Below are 23,434 nucleotides of genomic sequence, written 5' to 3' on the forward strand. Positions count from 1 at the left end.
CGTCACAAAGACGGAAAGGGACCCGGAAGGGGCTGTTATGGGAGATCCCTCCTGGACCCCCAGCTCTCCAAATCCCGTTGCTGGGGTGGTCAGGTTTTTCCCACCCCAGACCAGACGAGGAATTCCTTTAGGGCAAGGACCTTGTCTCATTCGCTTGTGCATCCTGACACCCAGCATAGCACCTGACATGCACCAGGTACTCAGCGAAGGGCTCAGTTTTGGGCTGGCAGAATGCTGCACCAAAGAAGCGCCAGGAGTAACCCTGTAAAATAAAAAGCAAAACATTATTTTCTCCCTAGCGCTGTCCAAACAAAGTCTGACCCGCCTATAAGGTCAGGCAGGTCCTAGCCTCAAACTCAGTCCCGGTTAGAGGTCCACTGGGTGGGAAAAGCAGAGGTGGTCGCTGACTAAGCTGCAACTTCTGTTCGGCGCCTGCTCTGTGCTGGAAGAATTCACACCTATTGTCATTTTCCATCTCTCCAACAGCCCTTAAATCGAAATTATTATCCTAGTTCCCCTGCCGTAGCACTGACGGCCAGAATGGTTCTCTAATTTGGTCAAGGTCACACAGCAGGCAAGTGTGGCAGGGGCGGAGGCGGGGAGAACATCTCTCACCAAGTCAAAGCCCGCGCGGGCTTCACGGTCCTCCATCTGGGGTGGGGGCGGGGGTGGGGGTGGGGGTGGGGGCGGGGGGGACGTTGCGCAGCCCTATTCTGCTGCTTGGCTGCTGGGGGTGGGAGGCACCGGCCACAGGGGCGCGGGCCCGGGGAGGCCGGCTCGCCGCGGCATCCGGGGGCCGCTCCCAGATTCGGAAGTTACGAAGTTTCCGTGCATCTCGCGGGCCTCCCCGCTCCGCAGCACTTACGCGGCTGGCGCAGCGGGGCTCAGGTGCTGCAGCCGGCCAGCGAGGGCCCGGCGCCGGGAGAGAGGCAGAGGACGCGGCTTACGTAAGCGTCCGCTCGCAGGTGCACGCGGCCTCCAGCGGCGGGTGGCTCCTGCGCGCTCCCAGGTGCGCAGTCGGCGCAGGCGGCGGTGCGGCACGGCGCGGGCGGGCGGGCGGGCGGGCGGGCCGGCGCGGGCGGGCGGGCCGGCGCGGGCGGGCGCTCTCAGGTACGGCGGAGGGCGCGTGGAGGGGGCGCGCGGCGAGCGAGGGGGCGGGCTTTCCGTTCCCCAGCAGCCGCGGGGCCCGCCCCCCGGCGTCGGCCAATGGGCGCGCCGGGCGGCGTCACGTGCTCGCCGCCGCCGCCGCCGCCGCCGCCGCCGCCGCCGCCGAAGCGGAGAGCGGAGCCGCGAGCGCCACCAGGGCAGCAGCCGCCGCAGCCGCCGCCGCTGGGCTGAGGAGCCGGGGACGCGGGCGGACGAGGTGGCGGCGGCGGCGGAGCGGGAGCGGGCGCGGGGACCGGGCGCAGGCAGAGCGCGGCGGTTCGGGTAGGCGCCTGCGCGGCGGGCCGTCCCGGGCGGGCGGCGGTTAAGGTGGCGGTTGAGGCGGCTGAGGCGGCTGAGGCGGCCGAGGCGGCCGAGGCGGTTGGCGGAGCCGGCCCGGGCCCCGCATTGTTTGTTGTGCGTCCTTAGCAGCGGCGGCGGCGGCGGCGGCGGCCCGGGCGGAGAGCGGGGAGCAGTCCTGGGCGCCGTGGCTCCGGCATGGTGGCCGCCGCTGCGCTGCCGCGGCCGCTTCGGGTCAGGGCCAGGGCGGCGGGCGGGCGGGCGGGCGTCCTCGCGTCCTCACCCTCGGGGGCTCGCGGGTCCCGGCCCCGAGTGAGGGGAGGGCGCGGGCGGGGGGCGCGGCGCGGGGGCCCCGGTGGGGGTGTCGGCGAGGGGCTTGGGCAGGTGTTGGAGGACAATGGGGGCAGGGCCGGCGGAGGGTGTGGGCAGACCTGGGGAAGAATGAGCGGTGGAGGGATCCGGCCCAGCGGGGCGCGAGGCCCACCCGGGCCGGGGCGAGCGCGGGGGCGAGCGCGGGGGCGGCGCAGGGCGGCCGGGGGGCGGGGGTGCGAGGGGGGCCCGGGGAGGGAGGGGCGAGCGTGGTGGGAGTGCGGGGAGGGTGTGGGGGCCCGGGGGAGGGGCGGGAGGGGCGGGAGGGGCGGATGTCCCGGCCGGGGCTGCGTGTGAGGGCCGGGAGCCGGGCGGCAGGAGGGGAGGCGTGGAGAAAGGTGTGCAGGTAGGGGAGGGTGGTGCGGGGAGGGGCTGCGGGGGCGCAGGGGTGCCCGGAGGGGCGGGAGGGGCGTGGAGGTCTGCAGGCGCGAGGCGTGTGTGAGGGGTGAGGGGAGGCCCAGAGGCCCCGAGGCTCAGAGGCCTCGGAGGGACGTGAGGACGGTGCCCGGCCAGGAGGCGTGCGGGGACGGCGAGGAGGACGCAGGACAGTGTTGAGGCTGGACCCGTGGGACGTGCGGAGGGAGGACCTGCTGAGGGAGAAGGCCGGCGTCTCTGGTGAGTGGTGCTCAGGGGAGAGCCGCGCGGGGCAGGAGGAGGAAGGTGACTGGAGCCGGGCCAGAGTTTGAGGGAAGTGAGGGCGGTGGAGCAGGGGGGTGGGGGCGATGCACGGGACGTGTGCGCGGTATTCAGCGGCTGACAGAGATGAGTGAGACGGAGAGGGTTCTCGGGGGAGGTATAGGTGTGGGTGCGGGAGCAGCAACAGGAAACTGGGTTGGACCCTGCAGGGGGCAGGTGGAGCGGAGCGTGTGTGAAGTAGAGGGCCCCGGGTGAGGGGGTGAGGGAGCGTTCTTGGAGCGGCAGCTGAGGTATGGAAACAGACGGGAGAAGAAACGTTTTGGGGGCAGACAGTGTGGAGGGAAGCTGGGGACAAGACGGGGGGTGGTGGTGGTACACGTCTGGAGGGAAGTCAGTGGAGGGAGGTAGCAGGGCATGGATTGGAAGGGGAGGGCTGCAGGCCTGGAATACAGTAGGCAGAGGGAGGGAAGCACAGCTCAGCTTGAGGGTGCTACGTTTTGTCTGGTGGAGAGAAGGGGATAGGCAGGGAAGAGAGGGAAGAATGGGGGGAAGACAGGATGCTTTTGCCTAGAAGATGTAGAGGAGAATGCATAGTGTATAATGGGGTAAAAGAGGGGCAAGGTAGGGAGGTGTGTGGATGTGTCCGTGACTAGAAAGGGATATTGGATTGGGGTGGTGGTAGGGGAAGCGGGTCGCCCAGGTTTAGGGGCAGGAAATGACTATTCGGGTTGGGGAGAGTTAGGAAAACAGGTTGCTTAAAAGAATGGAAGGAGCAGGGTGCTAAAGAGCGGGGAGAGATTGGGAAACTTTGAGTCCTGAGAGATTAAGGGATTCAAAAATTTTAGGTCACTGGAAATATAAAAAAAACAAAACAAAACAAAAAAAAAAAACGACAGAACGCAGAAGTTGGAAAATCAGAAGCCAAAACAAAAGGGAGGGGATTACATTCTGGATGTAGAAGAACTGAAGAGTGTACGTGGTGTACGTGTGCATCCTGGAGGGATATTAATGAAAAATGGAGGACACTAAGCCCCGTACATATCTGAAAGTTCATGCCTGTAGGATCCAAGAGATAAGAAGCCCAATTTTAGTTCCAGAACCGTGTGACTGGGGAAGGGATAAGGGAGAGCCGAGTGGTACACACTCCCAAGTTTGGAGGACATATATGTGGTGGGATTTGTCCTAGTGCCTTGTGCTGACAAGTGTGCAGATAGAAGAGCCATACAGGGTTGTGTGGAGTGCACCCCAAGTGAATAGAAATAGGATTGCAGCAGGTGCAGGGCAGATGCCTTTGTGAAGACACTGCACGAGAGCAGGGCCCAGTGTCCGTAGCATTTGAAGGCTGTGGATCCGGGAGGAAGGGATACCTTGGTGCAGTGTCTCAGCTACCCTGGTGCTTTCTGGGTAATGGGGCAGTTTTCAGGCTCTGAGTGATGTAATATCTGAGTCCTATGCTAGAGGCAGACAGAGGTAATGTGTATCTAGGTCCTGAAAGTAGCAGGAGTTCCCTGCAATTCTTTAACTTTCTTTCAAGGTGCAAATAAATAACTGATCCTGGGTTGTCGGCTTTTTCTCCCAAATGGTTCACGTAAAATTTAGTTGGAGGCTTTTGGATTTTCTGGTGTTTTGATTTGAGTCAGGGAGTGTAGTGGTTAGCTTTATTGAGGAAAGAAAGACTTTTGGGGTTGTGTGGACATACAGCCAGTCAGCTTGCCAGACACATAGAAATAACCTTTAGGGGTTTGAGCACAGATATTTCAGTGCAGGTCTCTTTCAGTGTTCTGTGGCTTGTGTTAGATTCTTTGGGATTTGGGAGGATTAAGGAAACTGCTTTGAGACTGCCTTAGTAAGCAGGGTTTTCTAGAGTCTTGGAAAATGATTTCCCTTTTGACAGTTGAAAATTCAGTCTTGTCAGATTTTGCAAAAAATAATTTCATCATGTTGCAGAAATAACTTTATCTCTTTGTGGGCTTCATGTAGTGGGTAATGTAGTACCTGGTATGATTTAAAATAAAGGTCTAAAAAAAAAAAAAAAAAAAAAAAAATAAAATAAAATAAAGGTCTGCTTTGATACCTTGGGAAGCTTTCTGGGTTGATTAGTTTTCTCCTTCTGTCAATTTAGGAAGTATCTTAATGCGTCCATTTTAAGTTCAAATAATAAGTTTGAGTGGAAGTGGGAATCTTGCCTAAACATAATGAGGGCTTAGCAGAACAACACATTTTAAGTAATCTGAGTGTGTAAATATAACTATTTGAAAAATAAACTGGGAGCTAATCATTTTTAAAATCCAAATTTAAAGTGCACCATGAAGGCAACAAAATAGTGTTCTGAAGGTATTGCTATAAGAAGATTATGTTTTTTGGAGGGAAAGTTTTTAAACCATAATATGCCTTTCATTGAAATTCTTTGCAGTATTTTGAGGAGTGATATGTGTGTAGAATACAATTATAAGGAGCATGTTTGACCCTTTTGGCTCCCTGGCAGAGAATTTGAGCAGTAGGATATAAGATGAATAGAGTGACCTTTGAAAATTTTCTCCAATATGGCTATTGTTTTCTCCTTGTATTTTTCAAGTCCTTTGTGTTAGTTCTTTTTATTGATTTGGGGCAAGCAGTATTTTCTTGCTCAGAATACTCAATTCTGGCAGTGTTCTGATAGATGTATTGTTCCGTGAAGTTCTATGGTTTGGATACTTTGTAGGCACTTGGAAATATTGTCCTAAGTTTATGAACCAAGGAAAGCAGGTTTTATTTAGACTTTGTAGGCTAAATAATTGGGTCCGGTTTTATTTTCACTGGTGACCTGCTGGACAAGATACTTAATCCCTTTGTGCTGGTTTCTTCTCCAGAAACCTGACTCTGTCTACCTCCCATGAGAATTGAGATGATTTATATAAAAAAAGTTTTAAGTCTTTCAGGAAGATTAGAACTATGTAAATATGGGGAATAGATGTTATTTCCTTAGCTCCTTTTTTTTCTTTTTGTCTTGGTCAAATAAGAGTTGGTACTTCAAAATGTGGCATTAGGTGGGTTAATAGTGCAAAACTTGGATAGAGATGAAACTTCTGTGAATGTCAGAGATGTCTGCAAATTGAAGTTTGTTCATTCTTTGCTCTCCTGTCTCATCTTTTCTGGCTCATTTCTGCAGTTGAGTGTTGGTGCGGATTTGAATTCTTGAGTATGAGCAGAAGATTGAGAGACATTCTGCATTGTGGCTATAGCCTGAGATTGCTTCTAAGCTTGAATTTCCAGAGATGGGGCATTTCACTCAGTGAATTTTCTCTCTCTCTCTCTTTCTTTCTTTCTTTCTTTCTTTCTTTCCTTCTTTCTTTCTTTCTTTCTTTCTAATTCATTTTCTGAATCAGGAGTAATAAATACATTTTCCCACATATTTTGTAGAAAATCAAGTAATTTTCAGTGACTTGAACAGAAAAATAGAGCTATCCCTCTTCTAGCGGCATTAAACCCCCTCCTTTAGATTTATTGAATACTTTTTCCTTCTTTAAGTTTTAGTTCTCAAATACCCATTCTTTTGACGTTTTCAATCCTGTTGACAGGTTATGCTTTATTTGAGGAGGAATGATATTTAAATGGTTTAAAGACGTTTATTAGTTGTAAAAAACCTCAAGATGCTGGTTATGATTGACATTGCAAAAATGTAAGTAGTAAGTTTCTTTTTAGACATTCATTTGCTTGAGCTTAGTAATACCCAGCCCTGATAATATTTCTGTGCTAGCTGACTTTTTTTTTCTTTTAGATTTTTTTTATTTAAAAGATTTATTTATTTTAGAGCAGAGGGCGGGCAGAGGGAGAGAGAATCTCAGACTCCTGAGTGTGAAGCGCAAAGGGGTTGAGATCATGACTTGAGATGAAATCAAGAGTCAGACACCCAACTGACTGAGCCACTCAGGCAGCCCTTTATTTATTTATTATTATTATTTTTAAAGATTTTATTTATTTATTCATGAGAGACACAGAGAGAGAGAGAGGCAGAGACACACAGGCAGAGGGAGAAGCAGGCTCCACGCAGGGAGCCCTATGTGGGACTCGATCCCGGGTCTCCAGGATCACGCCCTGGGCTGAAGGCAGGTGCTAAACTGCTGAGCCACCCGGGGATCCCCCAGGCAGCCCTTTAAAGTGTTTTTTTTTTTTTTTAAAGATTTTATTTATTTATTCATGAGAGACACACAGAGGGAGAGGCAGAGACACAGGCAGAGGGAGAAGCAGGCTTCATGCAGGGAGCCTGACATGGGCCTCGATCCCAGGTCTCCAGGATCACACCCTGAGCTGCGGGCGGTGCTAAACCGCTGCGCCACCGCCACCGGGGCTGCCCAAAGATTTGATTTTTAAGTAATCTCCACAGCCGACATGGGGCTCGAACAACCAACCCTGAGATCAAGAGCCACTTGCTCCACCAACTGAGCCAGCCAGGAGCCCTGCTGATCTGTTCTTAATAGTTTACTCTCTTATATAAGATATTTGCACCTCCATTCTCTGTCTTCATTTATTTTGCATACATCCTTTATTGGAAAATTGGTTGTTTTAAAAATTTTGTTCAGCAATAAAAAAACTGTTTCTGATAGGTAATTATGAGAGGCTTCATAATCCAGTCTAATTTTAGAAAACTTCATGGAGAAATGTAAGTTAAATTAAAAAAAAAATTTTATTTATTTATTCATGAGAGACCACAGAGAGAGAGGCAGAGACATAGGCAGAGGGAGAAGCAGGCTCTATGCAGGAAGCCTGATGTGGGACTTGATCCCGGAATTCCGGGATCATGCCCTGAGCCAAAGGCAGGCGTCCCATAAATTAAATTTATATGTCAGTTAAATCAGAAAAGAATAAAGTGATGAGGCCAGATTAAGGGTGATATAAATATTTAAATGATTTAAGCCTGAAAGATCTGCAAGTCTGTAACTTTTAGATCTTGCATTGAATAGTGAGGTAACCCATAGGACCTGATTTATAATTTTCTTTTCTTTTCTTTTCTTTTCTTTTTTTTTTTTTTTTTTTGATTCAAAAAGGTGGTTTTATTAAAGCACTGGGATAGGACCCATGAGCAGAAAGAGCTGCCTGATTTGTCACTTTCATCCCTAATTTGATGTATTTCTTGTTTTAAGGGTCCTTGACGTACATCATTTTTGAGAAGTATGGTGTCTGCCTCACAAAAGAATTTGATATATGTGTGTTGCTGAATGAATGAGTGCCTTAGTTATTTGATATTACAATATCTTAGTTATTTGATATTAAAATTCTCTTCTGATAAAACACTATGTTGAACATTTGCTTTCTTGAGTTAACTTTAGCACATCTCGAAAGGGTATAGTTGATTATGTGATTATGTGTATAATAAAATGTGTATAATAAAATCACAGCCTTGCATTGTGTGACTTTATGGTTCATTTCCATTTGAAGAGTGAGAATTTTGCGGCAGGTTGTGTAATAAATTCTGAGGTGTTTCTGGGTCATGCATAAGATGTAAGTTTCTTACTGCACCTGCAGAATTTCCTTTTCTTTGCAGTTTTCCAGGTACCAGGACTTTTCACAGTATCCTATTGGGCAGATGCAGATCAGCATTTTGTTTCTAAATTGAATTTAACCATATTAATACTATTGACATAAAGCAAGTATGAATTTAATCATATTAATACTGTTGACATAAAGCAAATAGTAATTATCCTAAAAGACTGTCTAGATTTTTTTTTTTTAATCGTGCTTACCTGTTCTACCAGTTTAATTCACCCAACATGCATTGACTTTAGGCTCAAAGGCCTGTTTTGTGCCAGACCTAAGATTTCTTAGTAGGGCTCTATAATACTGTTCTGAGTAAAGAATAGATCCTTCCTTAGATACATTGGCCCTTAATGTGAAAATGGAGTCTATAACTTTGGTTACCTATGTTCAGGCATAACTGAAAATCAATATGTTTTAAAACAGCTAGGTAGTGATCCGGTAGAGAGGTGGTTTGTTTCTAGTAAAGATAGGGGCAAGTTAATTCTCTCTTTTTGTTTTTAAGATTTTTATTTATTTATTTATTCATGAGAGACACAGAAAGGCAGAGACACAGGCAGAGGGGAGAAGTAGGCTCCGCATGGAGAGCCCAATGCGGAATACAATCCCAGGGCCCCAGGATCATGACCTGAGCTGAAGGTAGATGCTCAACCTCTGGGCACTCAGGTGCCCCAGTTTATTCTCTTTTTTTTTTTTTTCTTCAAGATTTTATTTATTCATTCATGACAGACAGAGAGAGAGGGGGAGAAGCAGGCTCTATGCAGGGAGCCTGACGCGGGACTCGATCTTGGGTCTCTAGGATCACACCCCGGGCTGAAGGCGGTGCCAAACCACTGGGCCACAAGGGCTGCCCGCCCCAGTTTATTCTTAATGATGTTTATAATTCCAAGTAAATCTAAAACTCCTCAAACATTGCATCTAATCACAGGCTTTTGTACAACTTAGACCTACATTTTAACTTAATGAAGTACAGGGTACAGGGTAGCTCTTAATTCTGGACCATTTGGTTTTAGTTAGCAAAACTAGTGAACTAGAGGGGGAGGGTGTTACAATTTTGGTAATGTAGGTTAACAGCTGGAGAGACTAACATTTAGAACTTTTGGTATGTATAGCTGTTTTAGAAGTAAGCTGTAAATAAGCTTTTAATGTCATGGTTAGTTTGGAAGAACAGATATCAAACATATTGATGATGCTTTTAAAAAAGATGGTATTTCGGGGATCCCTGGGTGGCTCAGTGGTTTAGCGCCTGCCTTTGGCCTGGGGCGCGATCCTGGAGTCCCGCGATCGAGTCCCGCGTTGGCTCCCGGCATGGAGCCTGCTTCTCCCTCCGCCTGTGTCTCTGCCTCCCTCTCTCTCTCTCTGTCTCTCTCTCCATGTCTATCATAAATAAATAAATAAATAAATAAATCTTTAAAAAAAGATGGTATCTCAAATATATGTATTAACTGTGATTCTCTTTGATACACCAGCTTTGTGGTAAATATGGCATTATACAAAATTGGCTTTTGAGGGGCACCTGACCTCATGTTGGGTATAGAGATGGGCAAATAAAATAAAAAAATAAAATCTTATGGGCAGCCTGGGTTGCTCAGCGGTTTAGCGCCGCCTCCGGCCCGGTGCCTGATGCTGGGGTTGAGGGATCGAGTCCCGCTTCAGGCTCCCTGTGGGGAGCCTGCTTCTCCCTCTGCCTCTCTCTCTCTCTCTCTCTCTCTCTGTGTGTGTGTGTGTGTGTGTGTGTGTGTCTCATGAATAAATAAATAAAATCTTAAAAAAAATAAAATCTTCAAAATTGACTTTTGGTCAGTATTATTGTTTGGTAGTGTTCTTTATTTTTAGAGTATATGGTTTGCATACCTGGACTTTGGTCTCTATGGAAGCTGTTTAATAATGTAGGTGAACAGGAGAGTGTTACATTTAAGAGAAGTGGAGGCACAGAGTTGACTCTAGAGCAGAGATAGGCGGACTTTCAGAACACCCTTTCAGAGGTTCCATATCAAATACCTGTTGGTCCTCAAATTTGGCCAGGAAGGTTGATGGCTGGGCAAATTTGAAACCTGCTTTTTTCAGTCAAGCCTTTGAGTGAAAGGATTGCCTGGAGTAATGCGTGGCCTTCCTAGGGAATTTGGAGCCCAATAATTATGCGGTAGTAATGAATCTGAAGAAAAGGGCTAGCAATTGGGTGGATTCTCCTTTTAGATTATTCCTAGAGATTATTCCACGATCGTGTGTGCAACCTTGACTGTCATATTGGGCAGGAGATTGTTGTTGACACCAGAAGACTTGGCTTCGAGGTCCGATCCTGTTATTTACTAGTTGTAGGTCTCTCTCCTCATGTATAAAATTAGAATAAGACCCCTAAATTATAGAGTTATTTTGAGGATTAAAGAAGAAAACTGTAAGCTCTGAAGCACATAACTTTTTTTTGAAGGGAGGTTGAGGAGAAATTAAGGGCATGCTTTAAAGTAATGAGAACAATTTGACTCAGAAGGACTGGTTTTTTTTTTTTTTTTTTTTAATCAAGACATTTTCAAATGCACATGAAAGAGAACAGTACAGTGAATCCGTCAACTAGCGTCGACAATTATCAGCATTTTGCTCCTTTTATTTTATCTATCCATACTCAAAATTACTTTCTGTTGTTTTTGTTGGAATATTTACAGCAAATCTTAGATATCATATACTTATCTCATTAAATATTTCAGCATGTATTTCTAACAGGATCCTAAAAACGTAACCACAAAACTTTTAACTGTCTAAATTAACTATAATTCCTTATCTAATGCTCAGGAGGAACTGGATTTGAAAAGTAGCTTTACTACTCACCAGCTTTGTGGGTTAATCAAATTACTTGCTGTCTCTGAGCTTCTGGTTCCTTATCTATAACATAAAGATAATACCTCATGAAGTTATATGAGCTTAAATGAAATAACATATAAAAGGCTTAACGTGAGTGTTTTCAGTAAATGGCCCAGCCTCTCTTCTGAGCCTCCTATGGCATGTGAATCAGGATTATGGGCTGCCTTCCTTCTTTCTTTAGTGTCACAAAAAACTAACAGTATACTCTGGAATGACTGCCCACTAAGCTAGTGAAATTTCTCTTCATTGAGCTATTTGACTCTTTTAGTGAAATTCTATAGCAGTTGAAACCATGTCTGTTCTCCCCCTCTTGCAACTCGTTATTCTGTCTAGTGGCTCATTCTAGTCAGTATACACATGCTGTTATTCCATCTATTTTTTAAAAACAACTCTTTTTGACTATGCTGTTTCTTATAGGTGCAACTCAATTTCTCAACTTCTTGAAAAAGTTGTTTCTACCCATCTTCAGTTCTCCTGTTCTCTCCTGACCCTACAATAATGAGACTTTCAACCTGATTACTGAAACTGCTCTTGTTGAAACCACCAAGTTTAATTCTTAGTTGACCCATTTAGCAGCATTTGGTGCAGTGAATGTCTCTTTCCTTGAAACACTTTCTGCTCTGGTTTTTTGGGATACCATACTCTGCTGGTTTTCTTCCTATGTCCTCAGCTGCTTTGTTGGTTCTTCCTCATAACTACTACCTCTTAATATTGGACCACCCCATGGGATCTGTATTCTTTATTCTCCTTCCCTGGCAATCTCATCCCATCTCATAGCTTTAATACCGTATATATGCTGATGATTCTCAAATTCTTATCTCTGAAATTCCAGACTTGTATGTCCTACTGCCTATATTGACACCTCCACTTACTTACTATTTATTTATTTATTTATTTATTTATTTATTTATTTATTTATTTATTTTTTCCACTTACTTTTTTTTTAAGATTTTATTTATTTATTCATGAGAGACACAGAGAGAGAGAGGGAGAGGGGGAGAAGCAGACTCCATGCAGGGTGCCCGATATGGGTGGGACTCGATCCTGGGATTCCAGGATCATGCCCTGGGCCAAAGGCAGACGCTCAACCGCTGAGCCACCCAGGCGTCCCTCCAGTTATATATTTTATTGGCATCTCAAACTTGTCCCAAACCAAACTCTTGATTTTTACCCTGCCCCCTCTTTTTTTTGCCCTTCTCCCATGTTTTAGTAAATAACAACTTTCTCCATCTTTCTAGTTGCTCAGGCCAAACAAAACATAGAGTTATCTTGACTGTCTTTCACATAGCGCATCTGACCCATTGGGAAATCTTGGCAGTTCTACCTTCAAACTGTATCCAGACTCTGCCGCTTTTCATCACCTCCACTGATTTAAGTTTACATCAGTTCTTTTTTTTTTTTTTATTTTAAGATTTATTTATTCATTTATGATAGAGAGAGAGAGAGGCAGAGACACAGGAGGAGGGAGAAGCAGGCTCCATGCCGGGAGCCCGACTTGGAACTCGATCCCGGGACTCCAGGATCGTGCCCTGGGCCAAAGGCAGGCGCCAAACCGCTGAGCCACCCAGGGATCCCCCCACATCAGTTCTTTTGAATTATTGCAGTAGCCCTTTTTTGCTCTTGCCCCTTTATATTCTGTTCTCAATCATAGCAAGAATGATCCTTTTAAAAAGGTAAGTCAGATTTTGTCTCTTTCTGGTCAGAACCCTCTGGTGATTCCCTGTCTTAGAATAAAATGCTTAGTCCTATCTGTCAAGGTCTTATGTGATTATATACCTTTTTCTTTCCTCTCTGACCACAGTGGCCTTCTTGCTGTTTCTTTAATGTGTCTCAGGTCCTTTGCACTTGCTGTTTGCCCTCCTTAGAGTGCTGTTGCTCAAATATGTGATTGGCTTCATCTTTGTCAGGTCTTTTTGCATATCTGCTCTTTCTGGTGAGGCTTTCCCTTACCACCCCATTAAAATGGCAGCCCCTTTATCTGGCCCTCCCCAGCCTTCCATTTCCCCTTTTTCTCATCACCACTCATTACCACTTAAACCATTTAACTTCTATTTTGCTTATTTTGTTTATTGCCTTTTTACCTCAACTAGAGTATAAGTAAGCTCCATAAAGGCAAGGATTGTTGCTCGTTTTGTATTCTGTAGATTTTAAGCACCTAAAACAATGCCTGGCACTAAGTAGGTCCTTGAGTATTTGTTGAATGAATTATTCTTTTATAACTTGTAGTCTGTTACTTGGTGAACATGCTATAGTGCTAGTGTTTCAGTTGGAATTTCAGTTTTTCCTATGGAATAGTATGCACCTTTAAGTTTTTATGATGTATTTTTCTTCTTAATGACTATCCTTTTATAAGACTAGTGTTGGTTTTATTATTCATCATGATTTTGAGTATTATAATGCACTGTGCTAGTTGGATGGGGGGTTGGGATACAAGAATAAAGTACATATAGCCCCTGACCTTTATGAATTTACAGTCTGTTAGGATAGATGATGGTGTGGGTATATGTACATATATATGTGTGTCTGTGTGTATTTTTTAACTTAGGTAAGATGGTCCAGGAATTCAGAAGAGCAAGAAATTATTTCTTGCTAAGGGAGGGGAGGAATAAGGGAGGGACTTCAGAGAGGATGTGATATGTACATCTGTACTGAGCCACGGAAAACAAGTAGGGTTAGATAAGGAGAAAATAGGGAAGAGAATTGCATATGGAGGAGATTACATTAGCAAAATAAGAATGTTCAAGATTTCTCTGAGATAGAATAAGTGGTTCAGTAGTTAAAGGTGAGAGAATATCAAAGGAATGGAAGGAGTGTAAATTTGGAGAGGAATGTTGGAGCCACTGAAGGAAGGGCTTGAATGCAAGGATGAGGAACTCAGACTTTATTGACAGTGAGGCTTTAGTGAAAGGTTTTTGAGCAAGAGTGGAGGGATGGTATTATTAGGGCTGTATTTGTGAATTTGATAACTACCTGAAAAGAGAGGCTGAAATGCATACACTGATTAAGATGCTGTTGTACTAGAAGAAAAAAATTGATAAAAGTGGTGGAAACAGATATAGAAGGGATGCCTTGAAACTGGTGAAACGGGCAGCCCGGGTGGCTCAGCGGTTTAGTGACGCCTTCAGCCCAGGGCATGATCCTGGGGTCCTGGGATCGAGTCCCACGTCCGGCTCCCTGCACGGAGCCTGCTTCTCCCTCCGCCTGTGTCTCTGCCTCTTTGTGTCTCTCATAATTAATTAATTAATTCTTTAAAAAAAAAAAAGAAACTGGTGAAACTTGGTAACTGAATGCGAGGGCTGAGTGACAGGTCTACAGGTTACAAGCCCGGTTAATTGGGCAGACTAGGGTGCCCTGAAGAGAGGCAGGAAATCCAACAGAAGTGGGATTAGGAGGCTAGTTTAGTTTTCGTATTGAGTTTGCACGTGTGATGGTGACATTTCAGGTGATGATTGTTTTGATAAAAAGATAATTAGGAATGTTTAGAAAGGGTGTGCATCTGTGGTTTTATGCTTTCAGTTTGGTATTAACTGCCAGAAAGAGAAGACTTGATTGCTAATCTGTTCCTGAGGTCTGAATCTAGATAATTGATTTGGAGGCATCCAGAGTTTTCTTTTGATTTGTAAATGGCTCCACTTGTTTCACTAAATTTGTTAGATAAAATTGCTCTAGGTTGTAAAGCACTTCATGTATTCTCAGCAGCTTGTTACAACTTGGATGTCATCTTTTGAGCTTTCCTTTACTGATTCATGATCTATAGATATCTAAACTCTGTCCCACCCTTTTGAAAACAACAAATGAGAGGCATCTGGGTAGCATAGTTGGTTAAGCGTCTGACTTTGGCACGCATCATGATTCTGGGGTCCTGGGATCAAGCCCCACATTGAACTCCCTGCTCAGTGGGGTACCTGCTTCTCACTCTCCTTTGCCCCCCCCCCCCACCTCCTACTTGTGCACCCTCTCTTGCTCTGCTGTCTCTCAAATAAATAAATAAAATATTAAAAAAAAGAGAGAAAACAGATGAGAGTTCCCGACTAGACACCTGGATCACTTTGTTGAGATACTGTTGAGTTAACAGGTTTGCATGATCATATCAAACTCCCCCCCTCCCCCCTTCCCCTTAGGATTTAGAAGTACATTGGAGGAAGACAAGCCTTCTACCCTAATTAATGGTAGTTAAGGTGTTAGTTGCCAAAACATCAACAACCTACACTTAACAAAATACCAGAAGATATCAGAGGATTTAGCTTCTCTTCCAGGCATATCAAGAACAGATTAAGATTCCTTTAGATTTATAACCTTTTCAGAGTCTTGTAGCAGGAGGAGTTTTTAATCTGAAGGTCATTTTTGGAAAAAAAATATTTGCAAAATAATGTTGATTATTGTATACAATTTTTATTTTTTGGCTGTCTAGTGATGTATTATATATTTTTATACTTAATGCATTTTTAATAGTTGGGTAAAAAGGCATCCTTGAGTTTATTAGTTAAAAACTTGTAGTTCAACAACTTGGTTTATAATGGTGACCTTGAGTTTACCACATTAGTCGTCTCTGAATTAAGTCTTTTCCTTTGTGCTTAGATTATAATGTCAGTGAGTATGATTTTGGCACTGTCATTATAGGATCTGTTTTTGTTTTCCAGTAAATAGGAGTCAGTAGGACCCAGTTATCCTGAAACAATAAGATTGTCCTATATAAGGTAATGCATTTTCAGCTCAGTGGGGGGTGTGGTGGCTTTTACTTTTTCAGATTTAGCATATATTGTAGTTAAACTTTTTTTTTTTTTTAATTTAGGCAATTTTATTTCATGTAATTGGTTTGCCAAGAATACGAAGTATAGCATCTTAATCTTTTGAGAAACCTTTGAGGTTCTTTTAGTCCTGCTTTGCTCTTTGACAGATGAAGAGTTCAGGATATATCCTGAGTGGTTTAGGGACTTTTTCAAAACCCAACTAGTGGCATAGTTAGGGTGAAGGTTGCATAATTGGGGGACTTTCAGGCTTGGGCACCTTCAACTGTGTCAGGCTGCTTTAGAAATGTGGACCAGAAAACCTTGAATATACTTAGTTTGATGTTCAGTAGGAATAATTACGATATTTTTCCTCTTCTGAAAATTATTTTTTTTTAATTAACCATTTTAAATGAATTGAACAATTCAGTGGCATTTAGTACATTTACATTGTTTAGCAACCACCACTGTATCTAGTTCTAAAACATTTCCATCACTCCAGAGTGAAATCCCTGACCCATTAAGCAGTCTGGAAATATTTTAAATGATTAAAATAAAAATATTTAAACAAATAAAAATCTTTGCTATGACAAGGCTGACAGTAGCAAGTTTGTATTAGTGGTCTCTCCTAGTTCTTAGCTACCTGTCTTTGGTTTTCCAGTGAGAAATAAAATGAATCTTTGTTACGTTAATTAGTAGTGGATGTATTACACTAACAAACAATGGCAACATTTAAAAAGAAAGTGTCAGATGCATAAGGATTAACAATACTAATAGTAGGTATGCATTATGTACATTCTGTTTAATCTTTACACTAGCCTTTTAAAAATGGTTGCTCTAGTTCAGATAAGAAAACTGAGGCTTGTCAAGTAAATCCAGAATCACTTAATTGGTAAATTGTGGACCTGGGATTCAAATCCATATCTGTTTGGTTCCAAAAGTTGGGTATTCTTTTCACTAAATTTGGGAGTAGACAGGCAAAAAGCAACAAATGGGATCATCTTCTATTGGGGATTCAGTACTGTTTTAGGACAGTACAGTAAGGGGATTGAGTTTGCTGGTTGCAGCAGTAGCCACTTTTTCCTGACCACTGTGATTTGTATTCCATATGGGAAAAGCAAAATATGAAATAACCTTTGGAACTTTTTAATGGATATTATACGCAATTAGAAGACATTGTAACTTCTGAAATTTTGTTTTTAGAAATTCTTTCTTTCCCTACTCATTATTTTTAATGAATTTCTGATTCGACTTTAAAATCATAAGTTGAATTGCTGAGTAGTCAATGATTGGTCTTAATGGTATTGGAACTCGATTGATTTCCCATTTTAAGATACTTTGAAAAAAAGTTCATTTTCAATGAAGAATAACTCCAATTGTATGTGTTGAAGGATTTTGTAATTATATTTTTGCACCAATTAAGAAAACCCCTCCTTTTAGCTTTTTTTAAAGTTTGAAAGAGCTTTAATAGACCAGTTTTCAATCATTCTTCTTAAAGTAAGTCACCTTATAAACCTTGTCATTTTTCTTTTTGCTTTGATATTTTTAAGATTTTATTTTCTAAGTAAATCTCTGTACCCAACATGGAGCTGGAACCCATAACCCCAGGTTAAGAGTCACATGCTTCACTAACTGAGCCAGTCAGGTACCCCTCGTTGTCATTTTTCTGCTCTGTTTTGAATGACATGACTTCTCCTGGAGTAATTTGCTTCACTATGTTAGGTTTAGGGTAAAAGGGATAGTAACACAAAAGAAGATAGCTTCCTGGCTACTTAGACAAAAGAGTTTTTTTTTTTTTTTTTTTTTTTTTTTTTGGTTATTCGTGAGCATATCAGGAATGTAAGCTGTAAGCAACAGCAGCCATCTAAAATGTCAGAGTTTGGGGATCCCTGGGCGGCTCAGCGGTTTAGTGCTTGCCTTTGGCCCAGGGCATGATCCTGGAGACTCGGGATCGAGTCCCACATCAGGCTCCCTGCATGGAGCCTGCTTCTCCCTCTGCCTGTGTCTCTGCCTCTCTCTCTCTCTCTCTGTGTCTCCCATGAATAAATAAATAAAATCTTAAAAAAAAAAAAAATAAAATGTCAGAGTTTAAGTGTAGTGATAGTTATCCAAAGAAGTATAGATTTTTGATGGTGACCTTGTGACTTTTGCTTATATCTAAATAGTAGGTACTTCCATAAATGGGTTTCAAGCTTTTAAAAACTTTATTTAAAAATTTTAAAACGGTGTTCAGTTTGTAGCTGTTGCAGGAAGAAGTCTTAAATTTTGGTAGCCTAGACAAATATCAATGTATACAAATACAGTAGAACCTCATCTCCTAATATACACTGCCCTGCAATCAATACATTTCTTTTTGGATTTTTTGTTTGTGTTAAAGTGCCATGTGTCATTTTTCACGATTTCCTGTAGCTTGCACTCTTATTCTCAGAAATGCTTGGCAAATACCTCCATTGATTAATGTATAATTTACCTCAAAGAATAGATGGTGCTTCCTGTAGAGGTTAATGATGAGGCATTTGCTTCCCATAGCGATCCTTCAGTTAGGTGTTCCTGTGTTGCATGCTACAGGTTCTTACCACCTTCAGAGATAGATGTCTGCTGGCAGAATGCCCAAGTTTTTGTCAAAGAAAGAAGTTCTGGATGCCTAGAATGAAAGTGCACAATGCCCGCTTAGTGTTTATATTTTATGATAACGATTAGTATTAAAGCATGAAGAGCTATATCCTAGTCTATAAATTTTACTCATTACTTCCCCATTACTTGTATTGCTTCTCTTACTCTGTTCAGAAAAGCATACAGAGAACCTTTTTACTCTAAAACTGTAGGGTTGAAGTTGTGCTGAATCATAATCCAAGAATATTAGCCTTGGAGGGAACTTTGGAGATCAGCTAGACTAACCCTCTCTTGTAGATGAGAAAATTGGCTGAGAGAAGTTGTGACTTGCTCAGGGACATAGAATAAGCAACAGATCTAATTTTCAGTCTAGGGTTATGAAGGTAACCTGTAGAGTGGAGAGAGCACTGGACTTTGGAGTTACACAGTCCTGGTTCTGAGTCCTGATTCCACCATTTATTAACTGTGTGACCTTTGACAAGTACATCTGAATCTCTCTGCTGCTCTGTTATATGTTTGCAAGGTTGTGAAGATTATGAGATAGTTTAAGTATAGTGTCTGGCATATGTTACGGGCTCAATAAATGCTGTCTGTAATGTTGTACTGTTTTTCTTGATTACTTAAAGCAGGTCATATGGCTAAGTGATTATTCTTTATGAAATGGGAATCAATGAGAACGGTTGATGTATTTGCCAAATCCTTTCACTGAAAATCTAAGTAGTTGTTCATTGTAGGAGGACTGCTTACTGCAAAATGAGTGCAAAACATTCATCAAGAGCTTAGTATATCCTGCTCCAAGTTGTACAGTGTTGACATGGTTCCTTTCAGGGGAATTTTTGCATTTCTCAAGTGAAATGGACTTAGTGTGAGGAACACCTAAATCAGTGTACATTTTTTTTTTTAAGATTTTATTTGTTTATTCATAGAGACACACACAGAGAGAGGCAGAGACACAGGCAGAGGGCGAAGCAGGCTCCATGCAGAGAGCCTGACATGGGACTCGATCCAGGGTCCCCAGGATCATGCCCTGGGCTGCAGGCTGCGCTAAACCGCTGCGCCACCGGGGATGCCCTAAATCAGTGTACATTTAGTTAGGTCAGCCTTATTCAGTAGTTTTAAACTCAGTAGTACTTTACACTCTTCAAATGAGGGATCCAAGATCCCTTGTTTATATGTTGTATCTGCTGATATGTGGATTATTAGAAATTATATCAGATAAAATTTACATATTCATTAAAAAATAGTAACTATTGTGGGGATCCCTGGGTAGCTCAGCAGTTTAGTGCCTGCCTTAGGCCCAGGGCGTGACCTGGAGCCCCGGGATTGAGTCCCATGTCAGGCTCCCGGCATGGAGCCTGCTTCTCCTTCCGCCTGTGTCTCTGTCCGTCTCTCTCTCTTTCTATGTCTATCATGAACAAATAAATAAAATCTTTAAAAAAAAATAGTAACTATTGTATGTTAATATAAATATATAAAAATATGAATTAAACATATATCTTGAGATTTTAGGTTTCTAATTTTTTGTTTCAAATTACAAAAGTGTAGTACATGTGAATTAATATAGAATCAAAGTAAAAATGCACTTATTTCATTCCTGTCAAATATATATTCCAAACCCTGCAGTCAAGAATTTAGCATGTTATTCTTTTATAACTATTTTTTTTTAAAGATTTTATTAATTCATGAGAGACACGCAGAGGGAGAAGCAGGTTCCATGCAGGGAGGCTTATGTGGGACTGATCCCTGGACTCCAGGATCACACCCTGAGCTGAAGGCAGGCACTCAACTGCTGAGCCACCCAGGCGTCCCCTTTCATAACTATTTTTATGCATTTATAAATTCTCCCTCTCTTTCATACTGCAGGTGTTGTTTGGTGACCTACTTAAAAAAATAAAAATTGTATATATTTTGGATGTGCAACATGATTTTTTAAAAAAATATTTTATTTATTTATTCATGAGACTCCCAGAGAGAGGCAGAGACATAGGCAGAGGGAGGAGAAGCAGGCTACATGCAGCAGCCTGATGTGGGACTCAATCTGGGAACTCTGGGATCACGTCCTGAGCCAAAGGCAGACAGATGCTCAACTGCTGAGCCACCCAGGTGTCCCAGCATGATGTTTTTAATATACATATACCTAGTGATTGGTTACAACAGTCAACCTAATTAAAGTCTCCATCTCTCACACCTGTGTGTGTGGTGGTGGTAGTGGTGGTAGTGGTGGGGAGAGCACCTAAAATCTACTCAGCTAGTTTCCAGTATCTAACACAGTATTATTAACTATAGCTATCATGCTTTACGTTAGATCTCTAGACTTCCTCATCCTATGTAAGTACAACTTTATACCCATTGACCAATATATATCCATTTCCCCCCATTTCTTAGAAATGATATATTTTTAATGAAAATAACTTTTCAAAAACAAAATTTGGTGAGATGAGTGGCATTGCTTTACATTTTTGCAAACTCATTAATGTGTAGCATAATAAAGACAGCTGGTTTTGATAGCTGCTTGCTTCATTTAGCCTGCTGTGTTATGTTCTGATTGAAGTATATAAAGAAGAAAATTAGGTTTCACAAGATTTGAAATTGGAGAAGGGGAGGAGTATTTTAATAGCCTTTTCAGATAATTGTGGATATTCTTTGATACTATACTAAAACTTGACAAATGGAAGTTTCTTGAAGGAATATGAAACCAGCTCAATGAACTTTTCTTTTTTCTTTTATTAAAGAATTTATTTATTCATGAGAGAGAGGCAGAGACATAGGCAGAGGGAGAAGTAGACTCCTTGTGGGGAGCCCGATGTGGGGACCTCACCCCAGGACCCCAGGATCACCACCTGAGCCCTAGGCAGATGCTCAACTGCTGAGCCACCCAGGCATCCCTCAATGAACTTTTGATAATCTGTTACATTAAAATCTAATAGTCTGTTACATTTTTAAAAAAATTTTATATATCTATTCATGAGAGACACAGAGAGAGGCAGAGACACAAGCAGGCTCCACGCAGGGACCCCGATGTAGGACTCAATCCCGGGTCTCCAGGATCACGTCCTGGGCTGAAGGCGAACCACTGAGCCACCTGGGCAGCTCCAGTCTGTTACATTTTGAATGGATCTTTTATCCATACATGATTTCATAATATCATACATTGGTCATTTGGAAAATGTTGGTTCACTGAATTATGTTGAGCTTCCAGATATGACACATTACATTATATATCTCCACACACTATGTAGTCTCTGGAAAGTTATATTTGTAAGAGGAGAATTTTTTTCTTTAAAATTTTATTTATTCATTGAGAGACACACACACACACACAGAAAAAGAGAGAGAGAGAGAGAGAGAGAGACGGGCAAAGACACAGGCAGAGGGAGAAGTAGGCTCCATGCAGGGAGCCCGATGCGGGACTCCATCCTGGGACTCCATCCTGGGACTCCAGGATCACACCCTGGGCTGAAGGCAGTGCTAAACTGCTGAGCCACCCGGGCTGCCTGAGAGAGAGTTTTTTTAAAAAGGCACATTATACCTTACTACTGCTTTGAAAATGTTTTTGGCTTTGTACACCCCCCAAAAGGGCCCTGAGGTGCTTGGACTACAGTTAGACAACTATGAAGTTAGATTAATTAAAGGTAGTGATCAGGTTTGTAGACTGCAGCTATAATAATGGATAATCTGGAAATTATAATGGAATGGATTATTTTACAAGCCCTAGTCTTAGAAATCATCTTATTCTTTGAAATAACAGGTAGCCTAATTTTGAAATGCAGTGAATTGGTTATTGAATATTTAAATGCTTTTTATAGACAAGACATTATGTTGAGGTACTACCAAAGATATGCATTATGAAAAAGGATTCTTTTTTAGTAGTTTATGTCTAGCTCAAGAGGTAAGACTAATTTCATGAAAAGAAAACTATTACAGTGTTCTCTGGTAACAAGTGTGACATAAAGTGCTGGGTAGAAGGAGTTTTATATAGGTGAAAGAAGAGGCCATTGTCCTTTTTTTTTTTTTTTTTTTAAAGATTTTATTTATTTATTCATGAGAGACACACAGAGAGGCAGAGACACAGGCAGAGGGAGAAGCAGGCTCCATGCGGGAGCCTGATGTGGGACTCGATCCGGGGACTCCAGGATCACGCCCTGGGTCCAAGGCAGACTCTTAACTGCTGAGCCACCCAGGCCTCCCGAGGCCATTGTCTTTATGGAAGAAAACTGCAGTCCTTGTTCAGATACTCATTACATCAGTTAGGCTAGACTGGAAAATTCATATAGAATAATTAAGCTAGGCTTGCAAAATTAAGTTGCAGTTTATATTTTTATTCCTACGATTTTGTCCTGTTTTTGCAGGATTGTATGGTTTCCAGTATTTTTTATAAAGGTTCTTATTTGCCTTTTTTAAAAGACTAATTCACTATGTTTATGGATAGATCTATCAAACATCTATCAAAATGTTATCACTATTTGGTAGATGAGAAAACAAGATTAAGTAAAATCTGCCAAGAACACGTACATATGTGTAATATGTTACTTGCACATATATTAGAATATGTATATAATATGTATATGTATATAATATGCTCAGAATAGAATAAAAATGTTCAGAAGCCTTTCTTAAGGAAAAATACATATGAATGCACAGAGTATAAATACTTCTACCCAAGACTTTGTAGAAATATTTTAATGCCCCCTAAAGTACCTGTGTATACCTTGTGCTTGGTTGTTCCCTTATTGGAATGTTGGAAAGTTATACAGATTTTTAAAAAATTTATAAAGTGCCTAGTATTAGAAGGCACTCATGGTAGCTATTATTGTTGCCATTGTTATTATTCAACTTGGAGTTATCTCTAATATACCAGTTTGATAAGATGTCTAACTTCTCAGTCCATTTCTGACATCCATTTGTTGAATGGCAGTAAATCAACTACCTGGCCTCTCCATGTGTGGAGTGCTTTATTATTGTGTTTTAGGCAGTGTGCTAAGTGCTTTACATGCATTGCCTCTTTAGATCTGTGCAACAGTTTCACTATGAGGCTAGTAATGGTGTTTCCATTTTACAATGGGAAAAGTGAGGCTAGCAATGGCTAGTTGCTCAAGATTCTTAGTTAAGTTATATAGCTGGGATTTGAACCCTCATCTGTCTCCAAGGTGTTTTTATCTTTCTATTTGGGCAATAGTTGAAAATATTTTTGGAATGTAGTAAGGAATTAGCTATTTTTCAAAGGACAGGGTTTTTTGTGTGTGTGTGTGGGGGGGGGGGGTGAGGGGAGTTATTCTCCC

The 23,434-nt window shown here is 42.6% G+C and overlaps 1 protein-coding gene across 9 annotated transcripts in view; it reads left to right on the top strand.

The window, feature by feature from the left end:
- Nucleotides 1–1,244: 1,244 nt before the first annotated feature.
- The window catches only part of LOC112677168 (spermatid perinuclear RNA binding protein), a 146,781-nt gene continuing 124,591 nt past the window's right edge, over nt 1,245–23,434 (top strand). For 5 of the 9 annotated variants that reach the window (XR_007413109.1, XR_007413108.1, XR_007413107.1 and 2 more), the window contains exon 1: nt 1,246–1,428. The gene's annotated coding sequence lies outside the window, so the exon portion shown is untranslated. Of the gene's footprint in view, nt 1,429–2,319; nt 2,428–23,434 lie in introns of those variants that run through there. The other 4 variants (XM_049114472.1, XM_049114473.1, XM_049114475.1 and 1 more) reach the window with 3 other exon arrangements.

The sequence above is a fragment of the Canis lupus genome, chromosome 9 (assembly GCF_003254725.2).
Source record: "Canis lupus dingo isolate Sandy chromosome 9, ASM325472v2, whole genome shotgun sequence".
In the NCBI taxonomy this organism is placed as follows: Eukaryota; Metazoa; Chordata; class Mammalia; order Carnivora; family Canidae; genus Canis; species Canis lupus.